The sequence below is a fragment of the Nylanderia fulva genome, unplaced genomic scaffold (assembly GCF_048542155.1).
Source record: "Nylanderia fulva isolate GAGA-0341 unplaced genomic scaffold, ASM4854215v1 Scaffold340, whole genome shotgun sequence".
NCBI lineage: Eukaryota > Metazoa > Arthropoda > Insecta > Hymenoptera > Formicidae > Nylanderia > Nylanderia fulva.
The window spans coordinates 91,116-99,422 of NW_028190412.1; the positions used below are offsets into that span (position 1 = coordinate 91,116).

Genomic DNA, 8,307 nt, shown 5'->3' on the forward strand with positions numbered 1-8,307 from the left:
GTACACAGCGCGTAAGGTATCGTCTCGCGTTCGCGATTCGGCAGTTTTTGTGCCGACGCGCCCCCCCCCCCTTCAACCCTCGATCAGTGAATCGCGGAGAGAAGGAATTCGCTTCCTTCTTCTGTCGTGCGACTTCGGGATAGACGCAAGCGATTGTGAAAATTGCGAAATATAGATTAAAGAGTTATCGTTTCGTTAACCACGCATGTGATTTATCATACAGCTCACTGTCCCTCGTCCTACTATAATAACGTCACTTTCTCTTCGGAGTGTCTGCCGCGAACAGCAAATGCGCTACCAATATATATATATAAATGTTTTATTTATATAGTTAAAGAAAATATGTGCAAATAAGCCTACTGTGAATAAGATTACAGTGGTAGATAAAAAGAGAAGAAAAATAAAGCGGAGAGAAAGAAGAGCGTTTTACTTAAAGTCTAAGAAGACAAAAAATAAACTAAAAAAAGAAGAGGAAAAAGAAGAGGAAAAATAAGGAGAAAAAAAACGAAAAATATAATATTTAATTAATAATAATTTATAAAATAAATTGTTAAGTATATAATGCAGTGTTTAACTTGTATACTTGAATAACTTTTAAATTATATTTTGCATAAAAAATTGTTTGATTTGGAAAAAATTACTACATAATTTTTTTTTATTTTGTAACTGAAAAAGTTTTTTTTGTAACTGAAAAAGTTTCAAAATTCAGCTTTGTTTTTTTTTAAATGTAGAAGCTATTTTAATTTTTTTTTATGTAAATCGATTATTTATTTTTCGTAATATTTTGAAAAAGTATAAAGGTTAAAAAAATAGAAATTAGATGGTATAAATATATATATATATATATATATATATATATATATATATATATATATATATATATATTAAATTCTTTAGTTTATCGTAATTTCACATATTAGATGTATTTGCAAAAGTTTTAGTTTTTTTTTCTAATTATCTTTTATTCATATATATGCATTACAAATCATTTTTCAAAATATTTTCTCTTATTTTCTATAACTTTTGTTATCTTTCTGGCAAGTTTCAGATTATGTTGCAAAAAAAGATATTGATTTAAAAACAATAAAATTATGAAGTCCATTTTCGTATCCCTGTTAAATTTTTCAAATGCTGTCCAGCTAAAACATGCTGCATCAACTGAAATAAATGTTAACTCGAAGAAACTCAGAAATAAATATTTTTATCGGCTCTTAATATAAATAATATAAATATGATGTTTTCTAAGTCGGACAATAGAGCCAAAGAACGAAAAATTATTCTTTGGAACTGTATCTCAATTTTGAGATCCCAAAGTTCCATATATAAATTAATCTCGAAACTTACATATGGAGAAATAGGCGCAAAAAATATAGGTCCGAAAAGTCGCTGAATCGGGAATCGAACCCGCGTCTTTCACTTTCCGGGCGACGGCTCTTATCACTACTGAGAGCCGATAAAAATATTCATTTCTGAGTTTATTCACACCTTGGCCTAACCACGGCGTTATTTACTAACATCTACTAAAAAGGTAAATGAAAAATATAGGATCGAAAGGGTCTGAATAGCTTAGTGGTAAGAGCAGTCGCCCAGAAAGTGAAAGACGCGGGTTCGATTCCCGCTTCAGCGACTTTTCGGACCTATATTTTTTGCGCCTATTTCTCCATATGTAAATTTCGAGATTAATTTATATATGGAACTTTGTAATCTCGTACCAAGAAATACAGTTCCAAATAATTAATTTTCGCAATTTTTCGTGCTTTGGCTCTGTTGGCCGATTTAGAAAACATATTTATATTCTATATAATTTAAATGTTTATTAAATTTAATAATTATTTAAATTACATATTGATTGAAAAATAAATTAATTAGATAAATATAATAAATTAGTAAATGAGGTAGGAAATGTAATTTATTTTTTAATCAATATATAATTTAAATGTTTATTAAATTTAATAATTATTTAAATTACATATTGATTAAAAAATAAATTAATTAGATACATATGATAAATTAGTAAATGAGATAGAAAATGTCATATATTTTTTTTTTAATCAACATATAATTTAAATGTTTATTGGCTTCCGGTTCTGGAAGAGTGTGAGTGACAGGTGTGTGAAAGTGTGACAGGTATTTGTGAAGAAAAAGTGAGAAAAAGGGCGAGGAAAATTTGAAGTAGTGGGTGAGAGGGTGCAGGAAAAAGGGAGGATCGATAGAGAAGATAGGAGAGGAAAAAGGGTAAAGGGTTGGGAAAATAGAGAGTAGTCAAAGGTAAGAAAAGTAGACAGAAAGTGACATGTAGAAGAAAGGAAATAAGTGTAAGGAGTAGGTGTAGGCGGAACAGAAAAACAGGGGAATTTACTAGGGAATTCACTAGCCAGTTAAAGTATAGAGCATAGAGTAGGAGAGGCAAAGAAGAGAAAGTGATAAGATAAAAATGAATAGAGAAGAAAATAATATAAGTAAAGAGATTAATAGAGATAGGATGATAGAGGGAAGGGGGAAAAAGGGGAAATGAGGAAGAAATGAAAAAGAAAGTAGGGAGGCCGAGGAAAATAGATGAGTTAGCGAAAGAGAGAAGGAGTAGTATGAGATGTATAGAGAGCTTTTGAAAAGAAAAAGAGGGGGAGGAGGAGAGGATTAAAAAAGGAGAAAAAAAAAGGTTAAGGAGGAGTAAAAAGACAGAAAGGCTGCATGGAGAAGTAGGGGGGATAAAAAAGGAGGAGTTAAAGAAAATGATGGATGAGATGGGAGAGAAAATAATAGAGAAGGTAGGTGAGGAAATGAGAAAATTGAAGATAAAAATTTAGAAAAAAGAAAGAAAATGGAAAGAAGAAAGAAAAAGGAGATGAGAAAAAAGATAGAGAGCCTGGAAAAAGATTGATAGATTTGGAAGCAAAAATGGAAGAAAGAGGAAGGGAGGAAGAAAGAGAAAGAGAGGGGGTGAAGGAGTACAGTGGATAAATGAGACCAATAATGAGAAAAATGAAAGACATAGGAAAGAAATTAGAATAGAAGAAGAGAGAAGAAAGAAGAAAACAACATAGTATAAGAAGAATAAAAGGAGGAAGGAAGATATAAAGGAAAGAGTGGAGAAAATAATAAAAGAGATAAGAGCGAAACGGAGATTGAATGGATAAGAAGTTAAAAGGAAAGGAGAGAGAGGAAGGAGAAATGGCGGTAGTAAAAATTAGGCAGCAGAGACGAAAAGAGACAGGTAATGGAAAGGAAGAAAGTATTAAGAGGGAAAGAGGGTGAGATATAGGACTACTTAACATGGGAAGAAAGAAAGATGAAACGGAAATTAATGGAGATTGCGGAGGGAGAAAAGAAGAAAGGAAACAAGGTATGAACAGCTATGGGAAAATTAAAATAACGACATTTTGGGAGGGGAAAGGGGGGAATGTATTTTAAAAAATGGAAAGGGGAAAAATTTAAAAAAAAAAAAAAAGCAAACATAAAGAAAATAAAATTTTTAAATTTTCACTAAAAATTAAAAAAAAAATTTCTAAAAGAAATGTTTTTGGGTGATGGAAATATAAAACATATAAAGAAAAGGGGGGGAGCATTAAAAAAATTACCGAAAAAATGAAAAAGAAACGCAAAAAAAATAAAAAGAAAACCGGGGGGGGAATGATTTGGGGATAAAAAAAAAAGATAAAAAAAAAAAGTATAAAAAGGGGGAGAAAAAATGGGGAATAAAGTGAGAAGAAATTGGAGGTAATGGTATTACAAAACGGGGACAGGGAAAGGGGAAAAATGGGGGAAAATTTAAGGAGTGGAGGGAAAGAAAGAAGAAATAAAGGGCGTTTTAGGGGGGAGATTTAACCAAAAACAAAAAGGAAAAAATGAAAAAAAGGAAAAAAAAGACGAAAAAAAATCGAAGAACAAGAAAGTTAATGAAGAGGGGAAAAAGCTGATAAAAGAGCAAAAGGGGTGGGGGGGATTTTAGGAAGCGGGTATACATAAAAGGGAAGAAGAGGGGGAGTCTTTTAGATTCTTGGGTGGAGAGAATAAAGAAAAAAAAAACGAAAAGAATAGAGGGGGGAATAACATAAAATTGGACCTTTTATCTTTTAGCGATTTTAAAAAAAGGAGGTAAAAAAAAAAGGAAAGAAAAAAGGGAAAAAGATAAAAAAAAAGGGGAAGGGACGGAGAAGGGAAAGGAGAAAAATAAGAAAAAAAAATGAAGGGTAAAAGGATGGGGGTTTGGGGTTAGGGAAAAAATAACTAAAAAATTTTTAAAAAAAAAAAAGGGGGTGGGAAGGGAAAAAAAGGGGTGGGGGGCCCGGGTGTAAGAAAGGAAAAGAGGTGAGGAAAATTTAAAAGAATAAAGGAAAAAAGGGGAGGAGGGAAGGTACAAAAAGCGGGCGGAACAAAGTAGGTGAAAGGAAAAAAAGCGAAAGGGGGAAAATGGTAAAAGTGCAAAAAAGAGGCAAAAAGGGGAAAAAGGGGTATAAAAATCATAAACGTGTTTAGATTGAAAAATGGTTAACGTTGCTAAAACATCGGTGGGAAAGGAATGAGTGGGTAGTAAAAAGGCTCGGGGTTGTGGGAACTCCTTTTTATTTTTTGTCGCGGACTTTTTACATGATTCGTTTCTCCGCCGATCGCAGTTTTTTCTTTTGCCCTTCTCTCAAGGGGATCGGATTAAACGCTAGGGGGGAGATAAAAAACTTTTTCGGTGGGTTGACCGCTTTAAAAAAATACGAGCGATGGATTAAAAATATTTCAACTGGTTGTTATTGCTTAGACGGCAGAACGCGACTCTCTCAAAAATGGGCGTCGGATCGCTAAACCGCCGGCCCAAAAAAAGGGGGAGAATTAACAAAAAAGACCCGGGGAAATGACGGTTTTTAATTTTTTTTTCCCGAATTGTGTACTCGCCGCGAAAAAACAATATAAAGTCGAGGGGGAAATTCCAGAAACGATTCCGAAAAAAAACAGGGAAAGGGAAAAAAAGGGGAAAAGGGTGAATGAGAAAAAAAAGGCAAAAAGGGAAAGGAAAATTTTCATGGACTTATTGGGAGGGGTAAGTTTTAATTTGAAAAAAGGGGAAAAAAGAAAAAAAGGGAAAAGGAACAGGATGCAGGGGGAAAGTAAGAGATTTGGGAAAAAATGAAAAAAAAAAAAAGCAGCAAAAAAAAGATAAAAACCCGAGTAAGGTATAGAATATGGGGGGGAGGAGGGAAAAAAAATGGGATGGGAAATGGCAAACCAGGTGTAGAGAGGGGAAAGAGGCCGAGAGATAAAAAAAGGGATAATTGTGCCCCCGTTAAAAAGGAACGGGGATAGGGTGGAAAATTTAAAGGAGCATTGATCCAAACCGTTTATAAATTACGGGGAAACTAAGGAAAGGTTTAAAAAAGGAAATGGAGAAGGAGAAATGAACCGGAGAGTCAAACCCCTTTTAGAAAGGGGGAAAGGGGGTGATAAAAATATTTTTGTTATGGTAAAGTGTGGCGGCCTTTTAAAAATTTAAAAAGGGGGGTTTTGATTTGATGGACGGAGGGTGTTTAAAGGAGCAATAAAATAGGGGGGTAAGAAAAGGGCTAAAAAAGATAGAGAGGGTACGAAAACAGGAGCAAAATAAGAAAAGGGGAAAAAGGAGGAAAAAGCTTTTTGGGCGGCAAGGGGGGTGGGGGAAGGTTTCCCAAAGAGCCCAATTTAAATTGTTGATAGCGGATGTAAGGGGGTACTGAGAAAGTAAAGGAATTCACTTTTTTGGATATAAGTTTAAAATGGGGAACGAAGGCCAGGTAAAGGAAAGTAAGGAAAAAAAAGTGGGGATAAACGGTGTAGGGAAGGGGGAAAAAAAAGATTTGCAGGGGATTTAAAAAAAAATTATGGCTAATAAAAAAGGTTTGGTGGGGGAAGGTTGTTGGAATATGGGGGGGAAAAATGGGGGAAGGAGAGAAAAAGTAGAGGGAATGCAGAAAAGGATAATGGACGTTAGGATGGATTGGGGGCCCCGGGGGGTACATGGTAAGAAGGGGGAAAAGGGAAAAAATAATTTAGGGTAAGGGGAGGGAGGGGGAAACAGTAGGGGGACAAGAAAAATTTGGGGGGAAATGGGGGAAGTTTAGCGAGGAATGCAAAGGGGATAAAAAAAGGGTAAGAGAAGGAAAAAGAGAAAAGGGTTTGGGGGGAAAAAGGGCAAAATTCCTTAAGAAAAAGGAAAAAAAAAGGGAAAAGGGGATGGAGGGAAAAAAGGAAAGGGAGAGGAATATAAAAGGGATGGGACAAAAACAAAAAAAAGAGCAGAAGGGGAAAAAATGGGGGAAAATAAGAAACGAGTATAATGTATTTGAGTTGGGGGGGATTCCGGAAATTTGAAAAGGATGGGGGGAAAAGTAATGGGAAGGGATTTGAGGTTAGATAACAAAAAAGAAGGACAATCTGGGAAAAAGGGGAAAACAATGTAGGCTAGGTTTTTTGATAGAAAGAAACCCCCCCCCCCTGGGACCATTAATAGGAGAAAAAAGTGTAGAGAAGGGGGTAAGGGAAATTGGTGGGAAAAAAATAAATACTGAAAAGGGGAAAAGGGAAAGATGGAGAGGGAATTAAAGAAAGGGGGGGGGGGAAAATGGGGGGGGGGAAAAAAAAATTTTTTAAAGAAATTTTGAGGGATTAAAAAGGTGTTTGAGAATGTGGGAATGGAGCCCAGCAAACGGGGAAAAATTTGGGACGACTCTTTCTTTTCTTAATTTGTTAGATAAAAAGTGTTTGTTAGTTGTATTGTAAAAAAGTTGGTGTTTGGTGGTTTTGTAGGTTGTGGGTTGGGTACCTCCCAAAAGCCCTTTAATCCCCAAAGGGGAAAAAAAAAAATGAAAGAAATAAAGAATTTAACAAAAATTTTTTTTTTAAAATTAAAATTTTTTAATTTCCTGTTTTTAAAAAAACATGGTTTTTGTGATAATTTTTAAAAATTTTTCTGCTATAATTTAAAATGCCGCAGTATATTGCTGGCAAAGTACATAACAATTGTTTTTTTAATGAAACTGGAAAAAGGGTTGATAAAATTAAAGCTGTTTCAAAAAATTTTTTAAAAATTTTAAATTTTAAGTTAAAATTTTTAAAAAAGTTATGAACGAGAAAACCCTATTAAATTTAATTAAGTTTTACTTATTTAAGGAAATAAATTTTTTTTTAATATTTTTATTTTTATATTGGGAGAATAATTAAAAAATAAACTTTAATTTTTAAAATATTAACATTAATTAAAAAAATTTTTATAAAAAAATTAAATTTTTAAATTTAAAAAAAAAAATTTTTTTTAAACTGATTATAAAAAATTATTCAAAACTTTTAAAAATAACAGCGAAATTAAAAAAAAAACTTATTAATAAAAAGATTGCGACCCGAGTTAAAAAAAAAAAAAAAATTTAAAAGAAGAAGTTTAATATTTTTGTTGTTCGAAATAAATTTTCATGATTTGAGTTCAGATCGGTGTAACCAGAGGTTTCTATCATAATAAATTTTAAAAATTTTGTACGAAAGACTTTTTTTAAATTTTTTTTTAATGAATAAATTTAATGTTTTAAAAAGAAAAAAAATTAGAAATTTTTTGGCAGAATTTAAGTGTATTAAATTTAAAAATTTAATAATGTATGATGGGAAAAAGTTAACAATAAAATTTGTCTTTAAAAATTTTAAAATTTTTTTTTAAAAAAATGTTTTTTTTTAAGATTGTTAATTTTTTTTTTAATTATATAAGTTGGGGTGCTTTTTTAACTTTTTTGGGAACGGAAAATTTTTAAAATCGTTCAAATTCGGGAATCCTAAAAAGTAGGGTTTTAGGATTTTTCAACCTTTTGTGACATTTAAAATTTTTAAAAAGAATTTTTTTTAGTAATAAATCTAATTTAATTTTTTTATTTATCCCCATATTTGGTTTTTTATAATAAAGATAAAAGTAGTATATTCCCCTTTCTAATAATATTTTTTTTTTTAAATTTTCTATTTTTTTATGATTATTTTTTAACTTTGGAGAATATTTAATTTTTTTGGGTGGTCAGGCAAATTCAATTTATTCAAAAAAGATGCAAATGATCGTTTACAATATTACGTACAAGTAAGATTATTTTAAATTTTTTTAAAACCGATTTTACACCCCCCCCCCCATTTTCTCACCCCTAAAGCCCCAAAGCAGTATTTCGATACTACAAAAAAAGAAAAAATTTTTAAATAAGGAATTTGGTTTTTAGGTTGGGGGCTCAGAAAATTTTCCTTTTCTCCCTAACTTTCCCGTAAAAAAAATACGAGAAAAATTTGGGCCAATCGCTGAATTGGGAATGAACCCAGACCTTT

The 8,307-nt window shown here is 32.1% G+C and overlaps 1 non-coding gene across 1 annotated transcript; it reads left to right on the top strand.

Moving 5' to 3' along the window:
- Window positions 1-1,555: 1,555 nt before the first annotated feature.
- TRNAS-AGA (transfer RNA serine (anticodon AGA)) lies at window positions 1,556-1,629 on the top strand. The gene has a single exon. It is a non-coding gene; the product is annotated as a tRNA-Ser (tRNA).
- Window positions 1,630-8,307: the final 6,678 nt, after the last annotated feature.